We start from the raw sequence: 26,735 nt of genomic DNA on the forward strand, positions 1-26,735 counted from the left end.
CCATAATCTCAAGGTTTGTACCGCATGGTCTAGAAAAGGATGCTCTAGATCTTTTTAACGAAATGCAGAGTTCGTATATCGAGTTTGATCCAGTAACATTGGTAGGCATTCTTTCAGCTTGCAATCATGTTGGCCTGGCAGAGGAAGGCCAAAGATTTTTTTTTGGAATCCATGAGTAGGGATCATAACATCGATCTCCTGCTAGAGTTCATTTTGTTGTCAGTGTCCATTTACTAGTGGGTATTTAACTCTTGTGTATCCTTTTAATGCACTTCAAGTGCCCCCCCCCCCCCCAAACAACACTTTCATTACACATCAGCACCTGTACACACCCTTCACCATATCTTATCACACTCATCATATTGTCTTATGCATAACTACATCTGTTACGTCTATCCATCCCACATAAAAAAATATATATCATATGCTGTATTGGGAAATTTTGCTGCTAAAAGTTAGTCAATAGGGTTAACTGCTGATAGAGAGGGGTTGGAATAGCTGGACAAAGTTTCTTTGAATGTCATGGTTCAGAGATCAGCAACCTTTTGACAGTTAGGTGTGATGGAACCCATACTTTATTCTCCATGTATTTGGTAAAAACTGTTGTAAGGATGATCATGCTGTCATCAGTGAGCAACCGTTACGGGAGCATGGTGAACTTATGCACTGTGGCGCATTACCAGTCATAGTAATGGTTCCCCTTTGAAATCAATTTACCAAGGGTCAATTTTCTATGAGCCATCAACTCACTGTAGACTAATTTACTACCAAGTAATTCATCAATTTTCAGCAAATTAGCTTCTTGTAATTAATTTACAGCAGTTCACAAACGTTGCTACTCGTGGACTGTGGATTAATTTTCTGAATGATTGTGCACTGTACACTCCATCCATCTGCTGCTATCATTTCACTGCATCCCTACCAATTACCCACTCACTCCTTGCACTTACCTACTGTAGCATATGCAGTCATACTAGCACCTTCTTCGTGGCACTTAGTATTACACAGCCACATCACCTATATTAGCAGCACCTTCCTGCATACCTACAACAATGCCAAGGCATTGCAGGTCCCCTCTTACACTCACCTCACAATACTTCCCTGTACATCGGCAGTTGGTCTCAATGGTGAGTATTCCAAGTAGGTTCATAACAATGAATGCCATACATTATGTTGTATATGCCTTATTCACTGTAGGCATTTGAGTCAATGGATTGTAAGGCACTTTTTCTTTTCTTTTCTTTTTTTAAGCATCTATAACTTCATTCCAGCCATTGTACTTCATTACCCTACACTTAGGCGCCATCCATATTTTGCAAAAGGATACATTTTCATACAATTAGCATTGCTTTAAACATAGTTTCCCAAGGTTACATGTATGTAGGCGTTTCTTCCTCAAATCTGAGCCATATATTTAGGAACATATGTGCATACATTTTAATTTTTCTCATTAATTTAGAATATCCCATATGTATTCCAAGATATATCTTCTCACTATTACATGCAATCTTAATCTCAATACAGCCTTTTAACATCTTCTCTCATTTCGTATTTTCCTAACTTTGCTATTTTGCAGAAAATGTATAGAAAATATCATTTCCTTTTTTAGGAGTTGCAATTTCTATTTCAGTACCAGAGATGTAATAGCTAGATTATAATGAGAGGTTTACGTTCCTTGTATTAGATTAAAATGGATGAGCATGTAAATATCATTTGTTTTATCATTTTCCTTTGTTTCTGAAAATTCACAAATGGGAACACGAATGACACGTGCATCATTCTAATAGGAGATGATTAAATTCTAAGTTGATGATTTGCATCAATGGCCATAGTCAAGATGTGGACAAGACTTAGGATTTTCATCTTTTATGGAATAACACTGGATCTACAATGGACTCCTCTTCAAAAATCATCATATTTTCAATATTTTCTTCTTTTATCAGGGTTTAAAATTAAAATTAATTTAAAATATATATCAATGGCCACAGTCAGGATATATTGAGAGTAAATTGCATTTTAAACTCTATAAAAGCACCAAAATATATTTTATTCTTCACCTGAATTTAAATATGATTATTATATAATACATTCAATGATCATAGTCAGGGATGTATTATATCTTCAATCTTATTTTAATTCACTTAAAGAATAAAATATGCTTTTCAAATCCAATTTCAAAATTCTTTAAATTCATTCATCATTTAGGATAGATTTACATCATGTTTTCAAAAGATTCTTTTTCAAAATATAAGTGATTTCCTTCAAATATCTTCTTCACTTCTCAAATCCACTTTCAAAATTTAAATACCATCTTCAGATTCTAAATTTAAATTCAAAGTCCAATTTGACTTTGGAATTTCAAATTCATTTCTATATTCAAAATCCAAGTTCCAAACCAAATTCAAAACAACATCTCAAAATTCAAATTCAAAGTTCAATTTAACTTTGAAATTTCTGATTCATCTTTTGATTTCAAAACTCAAGCTTCATCATTAAGTCTTGATTCTCAAATTCAAAATCAAAAGTTTTAAGATTGATTCTGAATCTCAAAATTTGATTCTTTTCTAAAGTTTTAAATTCAATCGGGGTTTTCAAAACCTAGATCCATCTTCAAAAGTCCCATTTGGGCTTTCTAAATCCAAAAGTTAGAACCCAATTCTACTTTGGACCCAGATTCTGGATCCAATTCTATATTAGATCTCAGACATCGGATCCAATTCCATTTAGGATTCCAGAATTCAACTTCATTTTGGATCTCAGACTTTGGATCCAATTTTATTTAGGATTCAGAATTCAACTTCATTTTTGGATCCCAGACTTCAGATCCAATTCCATTTAGGATTCAGACTTTGGATTCAAATTCGATCTTGAATCCCATATTTCAAATCCAAATCCATTTAGGATGCCAGATTTCAAATACAAATCTATCTTGATTCCCAAATTCCAAAAACCAATTTCATTTCTCATTATCCCATCTTGATCTTTTAAACAAACTCAATTTGGATTTCTCAAATTTCATTCTGATTTCAAACTTCAAATATAGTATTCAATTCCATTTCAAACATTCATTTCCTCTCCCAAAACTGGGTTCAAATTCCAAAATTCAAAGTCCATTTCTGACTCTGAAAACTTCATTTTCTTCTTCTCTTATCGTCAAATCATTCTTTTCAAATTCAAGATTTATTTTTCCCAACTCTGATTATTTCAAAGACTTGGAACTTTAAAGTATCTTTCCTTATCTATCTCAAGTTCTAAGTTAAATTCAACTATTCAGAAATCATTTCTTTATTCCATCATCATATTTTTACTTAGAAAATCTCAGATTTCCAAAAATGTTTTCTCAAAAGCATACATTTCTGCATTTACATTGCACGAGCTTAATTCTCTGTGCATTTTAGATTTAGAGTAAATTCTTAGATAATACTTAGGCAAAGCAAAAAGGCATAAATTTGATCCTTGGTTCAATTACCCCTGGTAAAGCCGCCAGGAACGATCGAACCTCGTACTGACGAGCGAGCCCCGTCTCCCAATTTTTCACGCGAATATTTCAAAATGGAGGCGAGTTATTTTCTTAAATATCTTCAAAATTAAGGTCAAGTGAGATCCCGCAAAAGAATTCATCTCTCTTCTTCCTTTTCTCATTCTCTCTTCTTCTTTTTTATCTTTTATTCCCCTTCAAAAAGGGAATAGAGGTTAGAAAGGCGAAGAGAAAAGCGAAGAGGAATGAGAGGAAAAATTTTGCGATGATCACAAATTTCCATCGGAGATGACAAGAAAAGAGCAATGTGCGATCCAACGCATGTCATCCCATTATTTCATCCTTGCTGATACTCTCTATTGTCGTGGGTTCAATTCTGAGTATGTTAGATGCTTAGACAAGGATGAAGCCATGGAAGTTGTTCGAGAGGCACACGAAGGAATTTGTGGCAGCCACGTCGGCTACCAAACACTCGTCAAGCAAATTATCCGGGCAAGGTATTATTGAAAAACCATGCAGCATGATTGCCATCAATTTGTGAGGAAGTGTGTCAAATGCCAAATGCACGCACCTTCTATTCATGCGTCAACCGCATATTTGCAGTCTGTGGTTTCTTTTTGGCCTTTTCGATGTGGGCCTTCGACGTGGTAGGTCCAATCACTCCTTCTACATCTAATGGCCACAGATATTTCCTCGCAGGTACAGAATACTTCACCAAATGGGTCGAGGTTGTAACTCTGCGAACAGTAGAAGGCCGACATGTGGTTTCTTTCATTCATAAGAACCTTCTTTGTCATTTTAGTGTGCCTCTGCTCGAAGAATGAGAGAATGAACACCATTTCAAGAATGAGAGGATGAAGACCTTCTGCTCGAAGTTCAGGATTCATCACCACTTCTCAGCTCCTTATTATTCTCAAGGGAATGGCCAGGCAAAGGCCACCAATAAGATTTTGATCCGCATTCAAGAAAGAACTGTGAAAACAGGCCGCGATTGGCATGAGAAGATGCATGATGCACTTTGGGCGTACCGAACCACCATTCAGACTCCATCCAATGCTACTCCTTTGGAGTTGGTTTATGGAACTGAAGTAGTGCTGCCTCTTCACGTTCAGAAGCCCGCACTCAAGTTTGCATCACTCATTGAACTCCCGCTTGATCAGTATCAACAACAAAGGTTGGTACAACTAGATCTGCTAGACGAGAGAAGACTCAAGGCAGCAGAGCATGCTCAAGCCTATCGGCAGAGAATAGCTAGGCATTATGCCAAGTTAGTTATTGAGAGAAGATTTCAAGTTAATGATCTTGTGCTCAGATCAACAACTCATCTCAAGCATCGACCACGGGGAAAGTGGTCACCCAATTGGGAAGGCTCTTATGTGGTTAAGGAAACACTGCCTCGCAATTCATACCGTTTGATTAATGCGGATGGGGTAGAACTGCCAGATCCTGTCAATGCTCTGCATCTGAAGAAGTTCTATGCTTAAAATATCCATTCTAGCCTTTATACTCTTTAAAGAGCCTTTTTCAATAAAGCAATGATCTTCTATCAAATTCTCACATTCTTCACCATGATACTGGGGCATTTTATTTTGATCTATACTTGTCTTTCTTCATCATGTGCAGACAGGATCAGACAAAAACTCGTTTTCTCAAATCTTATCAATTTTCAGTTAATCTTGTTATTTATATTTACATTCACTTCATTTCATTTTTTTCAATCAAATTTTCGTCAATTTATTATCCATTTTATCAAATTTTCATCAATTTTATTAAATTTTATCAATCTTTTCTTGTACCCTTTCAGGTTAAGGGATAAACCTGATGCCTCTTTCCCATGAGGTATTCTTTTCTTCTTTTTCCCATTCAGGATAAGGGATAATTCTGAGACCCTTCATAGAAGCGATATTGCTATCTATGAGGATTCTTTTGCAAAACAATTTTCGTCAATCTTTCTTTACTTTGTAAATTTTTATCAATTTCTCCTTATTAATTTTTCTCAAAACTCCATTCTTTTTCCCTTTCTGGTTAAGGGATAAGCTTGGACCTCGGCCTTCAAGGTATTCTTTTGCCCCTTTTAGGTTAAGGGATAAACCTGAATTTCATCCCGCAAAGACCTTCTTCCTTCAGGATAAGAGATAATTCTGAAGTCTTTTCTCATCAATTTCTCCCTCAAATTGCTACCAATTTTTTAAGTTTTATCAATTTTATTGATTGTTTATTAAATTCTTTATCAATTTTTATCATTTCTTTTATTCTTTATCAATTTTGTTAGTTCTTGTCATTTATTTTATTCCCTTTCAGGATAAGGGATAATCCTGAAAACCATCATAAATAAATTCAAATCTTAGGCCATCTTGGGTCAAGAATTTTTGAATAAATATCTCATGATCGTCGGAATCTATTTATAACTTTTGTCAATCCTTACAGAATCCGACTCTCGAGTTGGAATTACTTCCTTCCCATCTGAATTTCAACTCAGGCTTGTGTTTTGTTTTCATCATTTTAAAGATCCGGGTTTCGACTCGGGTTTTTCCCTTTTATATTTCGTCTGAAGTTCCGAGTTCCGACTCGGACTTCCTATCGGATTCAACGCTCGTGTTGGAACCGATCGTTCCTTTGAAGATTCGAGTTTTCAAAACTCGGGTTTTCCATTTTTATCATCATTTTAAAGATTCGGGTTCCGACTCAGGTTTTTCCTTTTTATATTTTGTTTGAAGTTCCAAGTTCCGACTCAGACTTCCTATCAGATTCAACGCTCGTGTTGGAACCGATCGCTCCTTTGAAGATTCGAGTTTTCAAACTCGGGTTTTCCATTTTTATCATCATTTTAAAGATCCGGGTTTCGACTCGTTTTTTTTTTCTTTTTATATTTCGTTTGAAGTTCCGAGTTCCGACTTGGTTTTTTTTTTTCTTTTTATATTTCGTTTGAAGTTTCGAGTTCCGACTCGAACTTCCTATCGGATTCAATGCTCGTGTTGGAACCGATCGTTCCTTTAAAGATTCGAGTTTTCAAACTTGGATTTTCCACTTTATCTTTATTTTAAAGATCCAGGTTCTGACTCGGGTTTTTCCTTTTTATCTTTTGTTTGAAGTTTCGAGTTCCAACTCGGACTTCCTATCGGATTCAACGCTCGTGTTGGAACCGATCGTTCCTTTGAAGATTCAAGTTTTCAAACTCGGGTTTTCCATTTTTATCATTATTTTAAAGATTCGGGTTCCGACTCGGGTTTTTTTTCCTTTTGTTGTCATTTGAAGCTCCGAGTTCCGACTCGAATTTCCTATCGGATTCAACGCTCGTGTTGGAACCGATTGTTCTTTTGAAGATTCAAGTTTTCAAACTCGGGTTTTCCATTTTTATCATCATTTTAAAGATCCGGGTTCTGACTCGGGTTTTTCCTTTTTATATTCTGTCTGAAGTTCCGAGTTCCGACTTGGACTTCCTATCGGATTCAACGCTCGTGTTGGAACCGATCGTTTCTTTGAAGATTCAAGTTTTCAAACTCGAATTTTCCACTTTAGCTTTATTTTAAAGATCCGAGTTCTGACTCAGGTTTTTCCTTTTTATCTTTCGTTTGAAGTTCTGAGTTTCGACTCGGACTTCCTATCGGATTCAACGCTCGTGTTGGAACCGATCGTTCCTTTGAAGATTCGAGTTTTCAAACTCGGGTTTTTCGTTTTTATCATTATTTTAAAGATTCGGGTTCTGACTCAGCTTTTTTTTCCTTTTGTTGTCGTTTGAAGCTCCGAGTTCTGACTCTAACTTCCTATCGGATTCAACGCTCATGTTGGAATCAATTGTTCCTTTGAAGATTCAGGTTTTTAAAGTTGGGTTTTTCATTTTATCTTTGTTTTGAAAATCCAGGTTTCGACTCGGATTTTCCCCTTTTTTCTTCCATTTTCGCGATTTCGAGTTCCAACTCGAATTTCCCCTTTTGATCCAATGCTCGTATTGGACCAAAGTTTTTTCCTACATTCCTTTTCAGGTTAAGGGACAAACCTGAACTTCCCCTTCAGGATTAGGGATAATCCTGAAACACTGGCAATCATTCCCGCTTCGATTTCCAAATATCTTAGGAGTGTCGGTCTCTTCTTCAAGAATCAGGGCTCGTACTGGTGTGTTTTTCAAAAACCCAGTGCTCGTGCTGGTATATTTTCAAAATTCAGTGCTCGTACTGATGCTTTTTCAAAATCTAGTGCTCATACAGGTGTGTTTTTTAAAAACCCAGTGCTCGTACTGGTATATTTTCAAAATCCAGTGCTCGTACTGATGCTTTTTCAAAATCTAGTGCTCATACTGGTGTGTTTTTTAAAAACCCAGTGCTCGTGCTCGTACTGGTACTTTTTCAAAATCCAGTGCTCGTACTGATGCTTTTTCAAAATCCAGTACTTGTACTGGTACTTTTTCAAAATCCAGTGCTCGTACTGGTACAACTTGAAAACCCAGTGCTCGTACTGGTGCATTTTCAAAACCCAGTGCTCGTGCTGGTATGTTTTTTAAAATCTAGGGCTCGTACTGGTATATTTTCAAAATTCAGTGCTCATACTGGTACATCTAGCGCTCGTGCTAGTGTCTGGCTGACTGATCAGTTAGACCTCCAGGTTCAGTCCTTGTACTAACCAATCATCAACAATTCAAGCTCTAAATTTTCAATTTCAACCTTCGGGTTATCATTTTGTCAAAATCATTTTTCTCTTGCGAAGGACCCTCTTCAGGGAGAGTTCGAGGGAGCTCGTTCCTTTCGCATGCAACCATCTTTTCGTTCACAAGAACCCTTTTCTAGGGAGAGTTTGAAGAGACTCGTTTCTTTGTGAACTATTTGCAAAACAACCAACCAACTTTACACAAAGGACCCCTTTTCTGGGGAGAGCTTCGACGGAAGCCCGTTTCCTTATGTGGCCCCCAGTATTTTCTCATCTCTGGCCAACCTCTTCATAGAGGACCCTCTTCTAGGGAGAGTGTGATGGACTCGTTCCTCTGTGATACTTTCTCAAACTTTGTTTTCGGCCGCCTTTCCATAAGAGAATCCTAGAGATAGGGAGTTTTGACAAAAACTTAATTTCTCTTTGAAAGCTTCGTTTTGCAAACACCTCCTCTTTAGGGAAGAGAGGAGTATTTCCAACTTCCCATTCAGGTAAGGGCTAAGCCTAAGTCTCTCTTTTTGGGGAAAAAGAGAGGAGAATTTTGTCACGGACGTGTCAATTCGATGTCAACCAATTACTTTCATTAAGGATTTCAAGAATATTTTACCAATTCGCTATCAAAAACCATTGTTGATCTCAAAGCTTTCATTACACAAAGAATTACCTCAAACTATCTTCAATATTACTTTCAAAAGGACAAGACTTTTGAGAAGAAAGAGTAGAATTCGAGTTTTTTCTGTTGGTCAACCAAGAGGATGAAGAAAAATCTTCGATATGACTGGCAAAGGAAAATTCGATGATGTTGAAAAGCCATAAGTGAATTGATATTGATCATAGCTATGGCACATTCTTAAAGATCGTTCTTCTGGCAGTAAGGCAGTGGAAGTATCTTGAGCAATAAAAGAATCTACCCAATCCATATCTCCTCAGTCATCTAAGTTGCAATCAAATATCCACAAAAGAGATCTTTCAACTGTCATCAAGATAAAGACGAATATGCGAGCTAGACCTCAGGGGACAAAGAAGATTTAAATCATCTCCAAGATGAAAGAGTTTGTGACAGATCCTTTCAGAGAACGTTCAAATCACCGTCAAGCTGAAGGCGACTACGATGAACCTCCCTGCAAACCCTAAAAGGATATTTGATTTCTGCTATCATTTAGAGATTTTTTACCAATGAACCAATATCATCAATATAATTCCTGAGAAGAAGAAGGATTGGAGCATCTCCAAGATGAAGGAGTTTGTTACGTACCCTTCCCTGAAAAAAGAGAGAAAAGGCAGGACATCTCCAAAATGAAGGATGATGTAATAAGTTTCTCGCCAAAACCCAAGAAAGCTCCATGAGTCAAAAGAGTGCAAAAGATCATCATGGGAAAAGCCCCAGGATATTAAACTGCCCGAAACTGCCAAGAATCATATTTATCTATGTGAAATTCTTTTATCAATATCTTTTCACTCAATCGCTTTTATGAAGCTAAGAATATTTTCTCTCTCTTTATATCAAGGAAATTGATGTCTTCCTTGAAGAAACTCAACAACAACAAAATTGAATTTGATCCTTGATTCTATAGAGTTAGCCCAATTGGAGTTAATACTCTAGGTAGAAAGAGGTGATATTCTCACACATATATGCAGAATTCAAACATTCTGAATCAACTATAATTTTTTGGCATCTTATTGTCAATATTTTCTCGTTATCCCAACATGAAGTAAGAAATCGACGTTCGTCTTGACGTATCTTGACGTCATCTCTCCTTAGGACTGAAAAGTCCTTCCCTTTTGTTTGATTTGAATCTCTCGGATCTGCACACTTCCCTGTGTTCCCCACTGTTCCGCCATAGACATTTCCCGCTCAGGATAAAGGTTAAACCTGAACTTTCTGCAAAAGGTCTGTTATTGTCAAAAGCTATTTCAGTCTTAGCAATGAGGCGCCCCTTTATCAACCCCTTTTCGAGCTTTAGGGGCTCCCATTTTCATTATTTTGCGAACCCCTCTTGGACTTGTTGTGCAAAGTCTAGAGGTTCCATCATAGTTCCCTCACTCCTTGAGGATTCTGTATCCATTCAGACTAAGGATTAAACCTGCTACCTCGCTCCTCAAGGTATCACCCAAACCTTCTGCGAGAGGTCATCTATTTTTAAAAGTTGATTTAGTCTCATCAATAAGGCGCCCAAGATCATCCATTTTCCAAGCTTTAGGGAATCCCATTTTTCTCTTCTCGCAAACCCCTTCCGGATTTGTTCGTCCAAATTCTGAAGGTCCCATCATGGTTTCTTTATCTAAGGATTCTGTATGGTCGTCCCTTTCAGGTTAAGGGTTAAGCCTGAATCTCGTTTCGACTAGATATCCTTTTTAGTCCCATCATGGTTTCTTCATCCGAAGATTCCGTACGGTCCCCCCCACTCAGGATAAGGGTTAAACCTGAATCTCGTTTTGGCAATGTATTTCTTTTTGTCCCATCGCGGTTTCTTCATTCGAGGATTCTGTATGGTCGTCCCTTTCAGGATAAGGGTTAAGCCTGAACCTCGCTCCTCGAGGTATCGTCTCTTTCAGGTTAAGGGTTAAGCCTGAACCTTACCCCATGAGGTACCTTCCGTTCAGGTTTGGGTTAAACTTGAGCCTCGTTTCGACGAGGCAATCCTCCCAGTCCCATCATGGTTTTCCCATAAAGGAATGCATGCTCTGTATATCCATCCAGAAAGGATCATACTTGAGCTTCACCTCACAAGGAATTTTTCTAAAAAATGTCCCATCAAGGTCTGCGTATATTCCTTTCCCATTCAGGTAAGGTTAGAACCTGAAAAAAAAATCATCATGATATATCTTCGTCCCATCCAGGTTAAGGGCTAAACCTGATTCATTCCGTGAAGTTGATCTTGTCTCACCCATAAGACTTGATCAAAATTCTTATCTTCCACCATTTTGGGACCTTTCACCCAAGGTCCCATCACGATTTTCTCATTTCTGTTATTCAATCATATCATTTTCGAGGATTTCGTCTCCCCAATACCATTCAGGATAAGGTATTAAGCCTGAGAAACCATGTCTTTTCAAAAGCAAATTCTTCCACACCCGGTTCAGACCTGCTAACTAGGGCATTTTTCAAAATTTGGAGTGTTTTCTTTGCCACTAAGCTCGGCCTTCAACCAGATTAGTAGCAAAGAGGGGCATCTGTAAACACCCCAAATTTTTTAAAATTTTGTAAATATTCCCTTTTTGCCCTTGGCCCCCATCTTCTGAGTAAATTGAGTCATTTTTGCTTAAAATTCTAGTTTATTCCTCAGATTTACTGGAATCAAAGTCATTTTACATATCTAACTCAAATTTTGGATCCAGATCCACTTGAAATCCAAATCTGAGCCCCGTTGTCCAATTTTCAAATTAAAATTACCAAAAATAGTTTTTTGAATGACTCAGACAGTCCATCCGACATCCGTTTGGATTCACTGCTTTATATTTCTCGATTCGAGGTTTAAAACTCGAAAATTTTCTCAAATCCTGAATCAAAAACCCGTTTTCTAAAGAATTTTCCAAAGAATAACCCGAATTTTGAGAAAACCCCTCTTTTGTAAACATTTCTCAAAAATACAAAAAAATAATTTTAAATCTCTTATTTTCCCTATAGTTTAGAATTTTATTTTAAAAAAAAATAAAAAAATAAAAAAAAAATGTAGAAAGCGTTAGAAAAAAAAGAAACCAAAAAAGAGTAGTTTAGAAAATCCTTTGTGAAAGTATTCTCTACTAACCCCTTTTTTTTTTGAAAAGTTGTTGGAGAGGACCATCATTTTGAAAACGTTTTCAAAAATAAGGACCCCGGATGAAGGTGCCAAACGATTTTTCCCTTTTGGAGAAGCCCTCGCAGAGGATCGAAGGGCAAAAGACCCTTCGATCGGCTACCCCGTTCTCAGCCACTGATCCCCAACGACCTCTCCCCATTCTCGATGATTCTTCCCTTCCTATATAAACAGGCATCGAGAAGGGGGGAGGGCATCCATTACATCGGCGATTCATCCATTCACCTGATGGTTTCATCCAACCCATCCACACCGGCCACCTCTTCTTCTTTAGGAATAGAAGGTCTCCATCGCAGAAGGAAGAGAAGCCCCTTTTTCATTCTTCAGAACTTCAATAGAACCTCAGTAAGTAGCCATTCAAGCTCCATTTTGATTCCTTCTTCTTGGATTTCCTCTGAAGCCCTCTCGTTTTCTCCCATTAAGGCACTCTCGAGGGTGTTAGGTTGTTTATAGCAATCTCAACCCTTCTTTCGTGCAACAACAACGGAACATTTGTTCCGACATTTTCTTTTATTTTGAATTTTCCTTTGGCTTTCGGTTGAATGTCTATTTACATTTGATTTTCCTTTTTTTTTTTGTTATTCTCATCATCCAATTTCTTGCTTCTCTTGCTCTTTATTTCTATCTGGTTTCTACATGTTGATTTCCTCACATCAGGGAGCATTTTTTGTTGCATTTGTACATTTTCTTTCTCATAGTTCTATGAATCTCTCTGGGTATCATGCAGCGGGCATACAAATGAGGCATGTTCGGATACCGAGTATCTATCTGTCGGTGAATCATAAGACGCACAACAGCATTCCAGAGGGTCCATTGGATTCTTTTCATCCCCTCTATATTTTGGTGTAACTTTTTTGTTGGCCATTTTACCCCTTTTTTTTCATTTATTTTTCTGGTTTATGCGTAGTTTTCATTTCTTGACTAATAGTTGGCTTGCACCTGCAATTCTTCAGTCTCTTACATTCATTGTGATTTGTGTTTTTATCATCCTTTTGGTTATTTTCTACTAATCGGAGGTGTTCTGTGAGATTTCATTTTTTTTTTATTCATTCATATTTTGTTATCCCTCGGCATTACATGGCATCATTGTCATTGTCATACATGTTATTCTTTTTTTTTCTCATTTCATTATTATTTACTCCCAGCGTTTCATTATGTTGTCTCTGGATTTTGCTTCAGCATTAGTATGTCATTTCTGGGCCCTATGTCACTTAACATCCATGTGTTTTCCCGATCTTCATTTAGTTTGGATTCAATTGCGTCATCACCTTCGCTTTATCTCTGCTTGTTTCAGTAGTTTTATCACTCCACATAGTTGTCCTCATCACATATATCTGTAATTTTGGGGAAACCAATTTCCTATTCGACGCCATCTATTAAGAATACGTTGGCATCATTGAGAGCAACAAATCAATTGATATGATTCTGGCCCATTGGGAAATCGGTGATGTCTTACAGTAACATCGCCAATTCGCTTGGATATCATTTTTTTTAGTTTTAGTTTTAGTCTGTTGGCCACTCGGCTTCAGTATCTGCCATCTTCCGCTCATTATCACCCCCCTGTTTTTCACAGGTTATGTCTCGTCCACTAGGGTGTTTCATTTTGCACCTTCACTGCATAGGTACTACTATAGCACCATGTCGATAGTAAGTTGATCCTTTGTTTATAATTGTCGGTATCCTTGACTCATCGCTCCATCATTTCAATCGTCCCTATTGCATACTGAAACTCCGCATTCATTATAAAATCCCAAGTCCATAACATCTGCTTTGGATTCACCAGAGTTAGATCTGATAGACTGGAAGTATCACCATGAGTCTCACTTACTTTATAGTAGGATGTCTTAAAGTTTATCGGTTGGTTTCCAGGGAATACATCATATGTCGAGAGACATTCCAACAATTGTCGAGTTCTATAATGGGTTAAAAAAAATCTCGACTACTGTAAATTACAGTTTGCTGAATAGGTAAAACACACAATGGTTTCCACAGTATTCATTGTCCATTTCACGACATTCATGTGTCGATTTTCATGGCTACAATTTCACAATTTCCTTTCCCATATATTTTGTATTTTGAAGCACCTTTCTTTTCTTTTCTTTTTTTTCTCTTTCTTTTCTTTTCCTTTTCCTTTCTTCATAGGTCTCATTAGCATTTACTTTCTTGTGTTTATTCTACCTGCAATATATCTTCGTTCCAACCTTCACTTATTTTCTTAATTATAAGGTCTATGATTTTTTTTGAACTTTTATCTGAGTGCCAGTATTGTGATCAATGGATTTTCACTGTTTCCCAGCATTGTGTTGAGTTCTAAAAAGGTTCTCCTCTCTCTTTTTAGCAATGATATTGAGCTTCGGTAGTTGTGTGTGCAATGTTCTCTATAAGCATATTTAATTTCTGATTAATTCTGCAAACAGTGGGAAATTGGTGGAAAAGGAATCACTATTTCATGACGTCTGTATGGAGTTGATATCAGTCAAGATTTTTTAGATTAATCACCAAATCTTTTTACTGAAAACCGGTAATCTGAAATCTGAATCCAACAGTTTGTCGTTGTCAGGTCTGTGTGTATCAATTAGAAAATTCTGTTATGATTCTTGGTACTTGGACAAGCTGGACATTAGCCATCATACCGTGCATACCCATTCCAAATGTAATTTCAGAAGATTTCTTATTACTCTCATGTGTTTGAATTATTTCTACACTTAAATTTTTTGACAGAGTTTTACTTAGGGCTATTGTTCATATTTAACAAAATCATAGTGAATAGGAAGCTCTGTGTAGTAGTTTACTCCCCACACAGTACATCTCACCTCTGCACATGCATTATCCTACATCGCCATCATTAGCTGAGGTGAGTCAAATGTATAGTAGGATATGAAGTTTCAGCATAATTAGAATCTCTAAGTCAGTGGTATCTCATGTTGAGCCTAGAGAACAGATCATCGAGGCAATAGTTAGAATGCACGGCTCCATTTGTGAAATATTTGGAGTAGAAGATGTTAGAGAGGGAGTCTTAGAGATTAAGCAACATGCAGTAGTACCTGTGTATTGTTCACAACATTTTTTTACGGTGTGGGCATCCCCTGCATATTAATGATCACCCACGTAGTTACATAGCAAGCACCCTATCTACTCACTGCATTTTGCTGCCTGTGTATAAAATCTTTGTATATGACCACCTGCACATTATCACTTACCTGCATTGCCAGTCTTATGATTGTCACCTAATGTCGCCTGATATCATTTGATAACAGTCGATGTTATCGCTGAATATTGCCTTATAGAGTGTATTACAGCCACTTGCTACCTTCTTCACTATCACCTTTCCCTTACAGTAGCATTTTTCTTTCTTTCTCACCACTTCACCCTGTCTTATATTTTCATCTCCCATGTATTGTTACCTCTGCATACATTCACAATACCCGTGTCCATTACATTCTGCTATGCCTGTATAGGTCCAACAGTGTGTAAATCCGACACTTTGCCAAGTCTATGAGTCCGACCTCCTGAGGTCCTGTGGACCCTTTAGCATTGTTGCCATCCCTTCATTCACATGTACACAACACATGTACCTCATCTACTAGCCACTCCCTATGCTTATCCCTGCACTCCAAGCTACCCGTAGGCACCAACATCATACATATCATATATATATATATATATATGCATTTAAATCTTATGAAGATTTTCTAGTCATAGGAATATACATATATGCCTTCATATATTCTTATATACATTTAGATAGGTCCACCCTCATATGCATACACTTAGCCCTAGGCATCTCATGTGCATTTTTTTTTTTTTAGATATGTGAATGTCCCATTATATTGTATATAGAATGTTATTTCCTTTACATATGCGTTTTCTACTTTGTGCCAAATTTGACTTTTGCAGAAAATGTGTAAAGAGTGTTATTTTCTCCTTTCTGAGATTAATGTAACTCCAATTTCATTAAATGATGTAATAGCTAGATCATAATGAAAATTTTCATTTCCTGCAATAGATTAGAATGTATGAGCCTGTAAATACCATCTGTTTCATTGTTTTTCTTTTTATTTCTTTAGAATTCACAAATGGGAACACGAATGGCACGTGCACCATTTTATAAAAGGTGATTAAACCCTAAGTTGATGATTTGCATTAATGACCTTAGTCAAGGTGTGAACAAAACTTATGGTTTTCATCTTTTATGGAATAACACTGGATTCACACTGGATCTTTTTAAAAAATCATCATATTTTTTAAATATTTTCTTCCTTTATTAGAGTTTAACTTAAAATTAACTCAAGATATATATCAATGGCCATAGTCAGGATATATTGAGAGTTAATTTCATTTTAAACTCTATAAAGGCACCAAAAAATGTATTTTATTTTTCACTTGAATTTAAATATGATTGCTACATAATGCATTCAATGACCATAGTCAGGGATGTATTATATCTTCAATCTTATTTTAATTCATTTAAAGAATGAAATATGCTTTTCAAAATCGAATTTTAAATTCTTCAATTCATTTCATCATTTGGGATAGAATTACATCATATTTTCAACATTCTTTTCATATTATCCAAGTGATTTTTTTTTCTTTTTTTCTTCAAATACCTTCTTCATTTCTCAAATCAATTCTTATTTATAAATTCAAATTCAAATTCTATCTCAATTCAAGATTCAAAATTCAATTTCAAAGTCCAGTTTGACTTGGAAATTTCAAATTCATTTTTATATTCAAAATTCCATTTCCAACTCAAATCAAGTTTCAAAGTTTAACTCAACTTTGGAATTCCAAATTCATTTTTCAGGATTCAATTTCAAAAATCAATTTAACATCTCAGATCAAATCTCAAAGTTCAATTTTAACTTTGAAATTCTGGATTCATCTTTTGATTTCGAATTCAAACTTTAAAATCAAATTTATTCTTTACCTTCAAAGTTCTATCCAAAGATTGAGCCTGGATTCTCAAAATTCAAAAATCAAAGTTTTTGAGACTGATTCTGAATCTCAAAATTCGATTTTTCCTAAGTGGTAAATTCAAATCTGGATTTCCAAAATCCAGATCCATCTTCAAAGTCCTATTTGGATTTTTAAAATCCAATTCCATCTCGGATTCTAGATTTAGAATCTAGTTCTACCTTGGATTCCAGACTTTGGATCCAATTCCATTTTGGATTCTAGACTTCGGATCCAATTCCATTTAGGATTCAGACTTCGGATCCAATTCCATTTAGGAATCCATATTTCGGATCCAACTCCATTTTTGGATTCCAGACTTTGGATCCAATTTCATTTAGAATTCCAGATTTTGGATCCAACTCCATTTTGGATTCCAGACTTCGGATCCAATTCCATTTAGGATTCAGACTTCAGATTCAAATTCCATCTTGGATTCTAGATTTCAAAACCAATTCTATTCCCAACTTCAGATTTCAAAACCAAATTCCATTTTCAGATCACATCTGGACCTCTTAAATCCGATCCTATTTTCAAAATTTCTTAAATACAAAATTCCATCCTGATTTCAAGCTTTAAATCTAGAATCTAATTCCATTTCAAAATCCGGATTCAAAATTCAAAGTCCATTTTTGCTTTGAAACCTCGTTTTTTTTATCTCAGCTTCAAATCCCCCTTCTTTCTTTATTCTTTCCAAATCAAAATTCATTTTCCCAACTTTGATTATGTTAGAACTTCAAATATCTTTTCAGATCTATCTCAAAATTCTAAGTTAGATTCAACTTTCAAAAAACCATTTCTTCACTCTATTATCAAGTTCATCTCAGAATAACTTGGAAAAATCCCAAATTTCCAAAATATTTTTCTCAAAAGATCATACATCCTTGCATTGCACAAGCATGATTCTCTATGCATTTTTAGACTTAGAATAAATTCTTAGATGATATTTTAGCAAAGCAAAAAGCATAAATTTGATCCTTGGTTCGATTACCCCTGGTAAAGGTGCCAGGAACGGTCGAACCTCGTACCGACGAGCGAACCCCCGTCTCTCCATTTTTTTTCCCGCAAATTTTCAAAACGGAGGTGTAATTTTAAAACATGCTTCAAAATTTTGGTCAAATGAGACCTTGCAAAAGAATTTCTCTCGCTTCTTTCTTTTCTCATTCTCTCTTCTTTTCTGTCTTTTATTCCCCTTCAAAAAGGGAATAGAGGCTAGAAAAGTCAAAGAGAAAGGAAAAGAAGAACGAGAGGAAAATTTTTGCATGATCACAACGGGATGGTAGTGTATTGCAGCAGGACTTTGCTGCAAAATCGACTGTAGCAAAGGGGTTCAACGATGTTGTTGAGTATGTAGATACGACAGAGGGTTTTGAAGGTAGAAGGGTTGTGAATGATGTGAATAATGCTGCTGTGTAGGTGAATGTGGATGTTGTGTAAGCTGCTCTGATGAAGGATATACATATGGTAAATGCATGTTTACGTGGAATACAAAAAAGGGGGGGGGTATGAAGCATGTGAGGAAATAGCAGATATAGCCATGTAGTGGGTGCGTGGATGATTTGCCAGATATCACATGCTATCTTGTGTAATGTGATAATGAAGGTGAGGAAGCATTATGTTGTGCAGTGGAGTGTAGAGCATTTGTGCAAGTGGTGGAGGGACGTTGTACTGTGCAAATGGTAGTGGATGTCCAAGTGGTGTGGGCCAGTGCTTTGATTAGGGGTGATGAAGAGGCATTGTGAAGGTATGCAATTAGCACCGCCCCAAAACATACTCCAGGGCACTTGGCAAATCGAGCTTAAACAACAAGCATGAAATAACAACTAGTATCTTAATTGTTGTGGTTGCGTTATCTCATTACCCACACGATCTACAAGGATACAGAGAGCGAATTGGCAGCTCGGTTTGGAGGTTATTACCAAAATCTGAAGCAACCAAACCCATACAAGGGATAGCACATCCTTTAACCTCTTGGTCCTGATCTCAGTTTTGGCATCATGAATCAGATGAACCTATGACCTTAAAATCAAATGTATAAACTTCAGAATCTGGACGAATGATAGGAACAAGCTCTATATATACTCTTGATGCTTCAGTTGTGACTTGGTGGTATCACTTGCTTGCAACAACTAATACAGGATCAGAGGGAGCTTCAATGTAAGAGTGAGAATGGAAGGTAGTTGTGCTGGAGGCTACTGTAGGATGAAATAAATTTAGAAAAATAACGAGGGCAGGTGGAGATGGCTGCTAATCAGCCATACACAAGGGTGTTCTGCGAACATCCTTGACCAATTGTTACCACATTTAACACCCAGAATGAGATTTATTGCTCACTTCCAACTCAAACCAATGAATGATTTGGTAAAAGAAAGCACCTATTGTCGAGTAGAGTGGTTCTTTGACTTGCCTACCTCTTTTCCAAATTCACTCTGAGAATACCTTCATGTTGATATTGATTTTGAAGGCACGTCATTTGACAAAATTCTCCCAATTAAAGAAATGTAGACCAACATGGCCACAACCTTTTCATAATCCCTGCTAATAAACATTATGCATAGGAAATAATGTGGAATCACACCTAACTATTACAGAGAACAAATCACAGCTAAGACCTACCCCTAGACATATATCTCAAAAAAAAAACCTTTGGATATTAAGGCAACCTTCTATTTAAGACCGATTGAACCAGTTTTAGTGATGGTGACTACTGATATGGTCATGGGGACAAAATAGTAGGTGGATCGGATGATAGGACACGAAAGAGAATGCTTATCAAAGTAAAATATTAATGGCAGTACAAGGTAAAGTACGGGAATGACTTGAAAAGAGACCAAAAGAAATACCCAGTAACAAGTAGGACGAATTGAACACTTCTTCAAACAAAGTATAAGCTCAATGCACATATTATCTAAAGCTAAATAATATCAGTTATAGTAGCATGACAGATCTGACAAATGCAGAAGGCGTTAAAAAATGATAGATGAGTTGAAAAAGAAATCCGATGATCAGGATATTCTACCATTTTAAATGAGAGACCATGTAACGGGGATAGAGAATGTGAATTAGATCAAGTAAATATAAATCACATATGAGAATTTTCACCATGACATACGAGGCAAATCGAGATTGCAAGTGTATGGATATTTTAAATCTACAAATGATAAAAGTATTCTACCATATCTGAACCAGCCCATCCTACTGTTGGGATATCCCAAAAGGGACTTTGAACCAGAGGATCAATGGAATGCGTTGATAAACAACGCTCAACTCCTGCTATTCCATATCGATTAGCAATGACAACAATAATCTGATGGTTTTCAGCATATTGTGACAAAATAAAAGAAACGACGCTGGATGAAAAGGAGATGGCGACATTATATCTAAATAAACAAGAAAAGGGCATCCAGACATCACTATTTAGCAAAATTTTAAAGAGGATCTGATATTAACTAGCTGCAGACAATGCAATGAATAGCATAAAGCAGCCAAAGAAACGTAAGTCAGATACTTAAAACCTAGGAAATCAACACTGCAAATGAGAGATCCTACACGATAAGCGACCTAGCTGAAAATAAGCAATAACCAAGAGAACAACAGGGGATAAAATGAATTATCATAATAGCCCAAAAGGTTAATTGTAAGCAAGGAATCAAAATAAGAGGGATATTAAAATAAACTGGAACATGGGTCGAACTGCAATGTTCGGGCGAATCAGTGATGCCATTACGAGAGATCACTGATTCATGGTATGCGAAACGACTATGGAAGTCAATCCTAATACAATGGGTCTATGCAGAATGTGCAATGGGTGATTGGAAATAAATAGATAACGAAAAGGGGATGACAGTATAGAGTATGAACACAAAAGTTACAAAAATTATTAAAACGTCTTGCAACGAGCATTATATTTAAGCAATATCGACAGCAGTAACATTAATGAATAACGAAATATCATGGCCGACAAAGGTGAGAAATCGACATCTAAACCGAGATCACAAAAAAAAATCACTAGAAGATCATCGTGAAGGCAAAGTTTAGCAGAACAGTTGAACTAAGGTTCGGATGAACCTTATCGGATCATTGAATCCAATAGCTTGAGCCCAACCAAAAGTGCAACACAAATAAACTGGAAATCGCAAAAGAGGTGTTGGAGCAGGAATTGCTTCGTTAATGTTGCACAGAGGCAGACTGAAGTTGTTATGAGCAAGCTTAGCACCACCAAATATGCTTTTGATAAGGTAAGAAATAGGCAAAATTCAAAAGATTAAAAAAAGAAATTCGATAGGAGAGAGGAGGGAAACAGAGATTTACCGGATTGCTTGGAGTCTTGATGGAAGGAGTTCGGTGCTCTTTCAGTGAAAACAGAGAGGAAGCTTGCTGATTCCTTTTGCTTACAGGGATTCTGAAGGAGGGAGCCTGAAGAGAGGTTGTTCTTTCCGTTCTTGTAGGGGAAACCTCAAAGGGAAGAAGGAAAAAGCGAGCCAAATGGTGGTTCCAATGGATGAAGGCGTTGATGGATGTTGCTCGATGGAATAAGGAGGCAAAAAAAAAAAAAACGATCCCTTAGCCTTGCTCTGTAGTTTGTTTATATAGGAGATGGAGGAAGGGTCTAGAAGTGAATTCTGTTGCCGATGAATGGGAGAGGACGCGGCAAAGCTGTTGGCGATAGAGGATGGCGATCGAATGGGGCGATCGATGCTTCCAGAGGGAGTTTGTTGGTGATCGAAGGTTGAGGCTGGGGGGGGGGCATCAATCGAAGGGTGGAAGAGGAGGAGTCAGAAACAGTTGAAGATTGGTGGAGGAGGCATGAAGGATGCAGCCGATGGAGGGTGGATCAATCAAGAGCTTCTGGGAGAGAGAGAGAGAGGGCTCGTGATCGGGAGAGGGAGAAGGGAGAGTGCAACAGAAAACCGTTGGGAAGCCTTTCGCAGGAGTTCAAATTTTCCAAAACAAGGCTCTCTTGAAAAATTTTCCCAAAAAGGGGCTTTCAAAAACCATTTTTTTGTATTTTTCCTTTTTAATTCGATTTTTGTTCTTTTTCTTCGTATTTTCTGCATTTTTTTATATTTTTTGAAATAAAACTCTAAAAACTGAAGGAAAATATATATATATATATATATATATATATATATATATATATATATTGTTTTTTCGAGAAATATTTACAAAAGAAGGGTTTTCTAAGATTTCGGGTTTGATTTCTTCAAAAAATGGGTTTAGATCCAAATTTTGAGGAAATGTTTGAGTCTTGAACCTTGAATCGAGAAAAACAGAGCATCGGATCCAAATGGACACCAGATCGACTGTCTGAGCCTTTCAGAAATTATTTTTGGCATTTTTGTAAATTTAATTAAAAATTCGGATAACGAGGGTCAGATTTGGATTTTAGTACTGAATATTGATCTCAAATTGAGTTAGATATAGAAAATGGATTTGATTCTAGTAAATCCAAGAAATAAACTATAATTTTGAGTGAAAATGACTTAATTTACTCAGAAAATGAGGCTCAGGGGCAAAAGGAGAATATTTACAAAATTTTGAAAATTTTTGGGTGTTCACAGTCTGGTGTGGTTGCAAAGACTTAAGTAACCTTTCCCACCATTCTCGCCATGAAACGATGATTCAAGAAAAGGATAAAAATGTCCTTTATCCAGAAAAAGGAGGATGATCTTAACTCTTCAAAAAGTTCAAATGTTTTGTTTTTGCCCTAAGGAGTAAACTCCTATACTGTCAGCGGATCACCCTTTGACAATGCACCATCTTTTCTAATAGGAGCTCCCTCTGACGACGCATCCTTTATCGTCGTCTGCTGCAGTCGGAGCACCCTTTGTCGTCGCCTGCTTGTGAGAAATAGTTGAACTACCAGAGGAATCAATATTCTGTCTATTGTTCATCATGATACCAGGGTGCAAGCATCGAACTGAGTAGACAGAGAATAGAGATTTATAGCAGAGATAATGGTGATAACGTTGAATAGACAGAGAGCAGCGATTTACAACAGAGACCAGAGAGTAACGATTTACAGTAGAAATTAGATCGGAGAGTAGCGATTTACAGTAGAAATCAAAACAAAGAGCAACGATTTACAGTAGAAATCAGATCAAAGAGTAGCAATTTACAGTAGAGATCAGATAAGAGAGTAGCGATTTATAGTAGAAATCGGATCAGAGAGAATCGGATCAGAGAGTAGGGATTTATAGTAGAGATCAGATCAGAGAGTAATGATTTACATTAGAAATCAGATTATGAGTAGCGATTTACAGTAGAGATCAGATCAGAGAGTAGCGATTTATATTAGAAATTAGATCTGATTTTTATTGTAAATCCCTACTTTCTGATCTGATCACTACGGTAAATCGCAACTCTCTGATTTGATTTCTATTGTAAATTGCTACTCTCTGATCTGATTTCTACTATAAATCGCTACTCTCTGATATGATTTTTACTGTAAATCGCTACTCTATGATCTAATCTCTTCTATAAATTGTTGCTCTCTAATCTGATTTCTACTGTAAATCGCAACTCTCACATCTGATTTCTACTGTAAATTGCTACTCTCTGATCTGATCTCTACTATAAATCGCTACTCTCTGATCTGATTTCTATTATAAATCGCTACTCTCTTATTTGATTTTTACTGTAAATCACTACTCGTTGATATGATCTTTGTTATAAATTGTTGCTTTCTGATCTGATTTCTACTATAAATCGCTATACTCTTATTTGATTTCTACTATAAATCGCTACTATCTCATCTGATCTCTACTGTAAATCTCTACTCTCGGATTTGATTTCTACTATAAATCGCTACTCTCTAATTGGATTTTTACTCTAAATCGCTACTCTCTGATCTGATTTCTACTATAAATTACTACTCTCTTATCTGATTTATACTATAAATCGCTACTCTCTAATTTGATTTCTACTATAAATCACTACTCTCTGATCTGATCATTGTTGTAAATTGATATTCTCTGTCTACTCAGTTTGACACTACCACCATTATCTTTGTTGTAAATCGCTATTCTCTGTCTACTCAGTTTGACGCTTTCACCCAGGAATCATGATGAACAATAGACAAAATATTGATTCCTCTGGTAGTTCAACTATTTCTCACGAGAAGACGATGATAAAGAGTGCTTCGAAGGTAATAGATGACGACAAAGGATGCTCCAATGGCAACAGACGACGACAAAGGGTGATTCAATGACAGCAGACGACGACAAAGGGTACTCCGGTGGTAGCAGATGACGATAAAGAGTGTGTCATCAAAGGAAGCTTCTGTTACAGCAGATGGTGCATTGTCAGAGGGTAAACCAGAACGTTTAGGGTGAAATATTGTGATAAGTTCCTGTTACGAAAGAGAAGTTTACTGCTTAGGGCAAAAACATAAGGTTTGGACTTTAAAGAGTTAAGATCATTCTTCTTTTTCTGGATGGAGGACATTTTTGTCCATTTCTAGAATCATTGTTTGATGGCGAGAATGGTGAGAAAGGGTACTTAAGTCTTTGCAACCACACCGGACTCTGATGCTAACTGATGCCGACACACATAGGGATACGAGCCCCACATGCTTATATACGTGACCCTCATTCGGACCCCTAAACACGTAACATTTGCTCCGGTGCATCTTCGGGGGGGTGGGAGGGGGGGGGAGAGAACATATAACCTGCCTCCTTCATTGGATCACCAAACCCTCTGATCCAAAAAATACAATGATGGTGGATAAGGCTCACCATCATTGCTTAGTTTTTGTTCTGGTTGTTGTTTGCAGCCATAGATGATTGCAATGAAAAGACAATCAGAAATATGATAAGGTTATGACTTCCTTTGGTTAAGCTCTCATTCCATAAAAAGCCATAATTGGATAGTGAGATATCGATCTATTTATTTGGCCTCTATCAAATATTTAGTTGCATGAAGATGAATCCCTTCATTATCGGAATTGAGATACAACAGCTGGTGCAAAAATTGCAAAAAATAAGGAAATGAGGATATGATACAGACAGGAAACTGATATATCGTTGTTCTTATCCTATCCCATGCGGAAATGCAAATGATATTATTGTGATAAAATATTATCACAAAGTAGTGTGGCCAGCTTGTCTTTTTATTTCTTTTTTGTTTGGCTATCCCAAGAGAAAAGCTTCCATCACCGACTGCACATTAGCAGAGTAAAACCCTTGAGATCCCCCTGCCCACCAGGGAGTATACTCAGCTTTCACCTTACCGCAAGGCACACATTTGTGGGTTTCTAACCATTGTTTGTCCCATATGAGGTGACTAAACATGATTGCCTCTAGCTGAGAAACCAGAGCCTTTGTCGGTGTTTATTTTACAACATATATAGAGTTTTTTTAGATTTTTTATTTATGTAAAAATAGTTAAAGCCGGTATCCTATGTCACTGGCCGGCTTAAGCTCGACCACCTTTGAGTGGGGCACTATCACAGAAACAACAAATTGAAGCTTAAGTGCTCTAGAAGACTTACAGCCTACAGTTTTCAAAAGTTTTCTGAAAAATTATATTAGGGTTCAACCAATTTAAAGGGTTCCAATTTTCAATAATTTAAATGGTCGAGTGAGATTATCTAAATCCAACAGTAGCTTTCTTCATCATCATTGGCAACTTTCCGATAAGAACATCTTTTAATCGGGCCTTAAAATAACAATTTAAGATCTCGCTGGGTATGACCTAGGGGTGGCAATTTCTGACACGACCCGCCAACCCGACCCGCCAACCCGCCTCTTAGGCGGGTTCGGGTTGGGCTTAAGCCAACCCGTTTAATAAACGGGTCGACCCGCGTAACCCGTTTATTAAACAGGTCGGGTTCGGGTTGGGGGTACGCCAACCTGGCTGACCCGTTTAATAAACGGGTTAGGCGGGTGGGTCAACCCGCCAACCCGTCAACCCGACCCGCCAACCTGCCTACCTGCCAACCCGATCCGTCAACCCGCCAACCCGACCCGCAAACCTGAAAACCCGTTTACCCGACCCAACCCATTTATTAAATGGGTTGGCGGGTCGTGTCGGGTTACCCGTTTATTAAACGGGTCGGGTTCGTGTTTGCCACAGCCGACCCGTTTAATAAACGGGTCGGGTTCGGGTTGAGGTATGCTGACACGCCAACCCGCCAACCCGACCCGATTGCCACCCCTATGACCTGATTCCAGCGTATACTGGACCAGGTAGAGTCAGGGTTTGATAACAAAGAAAGGGGTCCGATCAACTGCCTCGGTCAGACCCGTGGGGTCGGATCAGCATACGGATCTGGGTATGATCTTTTAAATTTTTATACAGACTCGGGTCGAACCAGGATCCTGATTAAGATCATTTTTATTGAAAAATGTAAAAATGAATTAGTATTTTACCAGGTCTGGTTTATGTTATCATAGGATCCGGATATGGTTTTGCAGTTTTTCATGGGTCAAATAAGGTGTTGGATTCTGACCAAGGATTTCCACTTAATCTGCATGAGAAATGATGTCGCAATCAATATAGCTAGGGAGACATTTCAGTATTAGCTTTAATCCTATAATAAATCACTTTAGATTATGTTAGGTGTCAGAATCTTAATAAATTCCAAAAGAAGCTTTAATTATCACCAACAACTATGCCTTTTTTGAACCAATTATGTAGAAGATGAAGCTAATCCCCACATGTTCTCAGTTTTAGGAACAACACAGAAACATATGTTTGTTCTTAATTTTTGTCTTTGTTTTCTAATTGTCGAGTTTGGGACATGAATAAGAAGTGGTGGAGAACACCATGAAGAAGAAAAAAGTATATTGGAATAGAGCTGGAATGACTAGTGTTGTAAACATTGTTATATGATTTTGAAGGGGTGTTTGGGAGCCAAACAAGAA

This window comes from Nuphar pumila, chromosome 9, assembly GCF_984573655.1.
Source record: "Nuphar pumila chromosome 9, dmNupPumi1.hap1.1, whole genome shotgun sequence".
Lineage (NCBI taxonomy): Eukaryota > Viridiplantae > Streptophyta > Magnoliopsida > Nymphaeales > Nymphaeaceae > Nuphar > Nuphar pumila.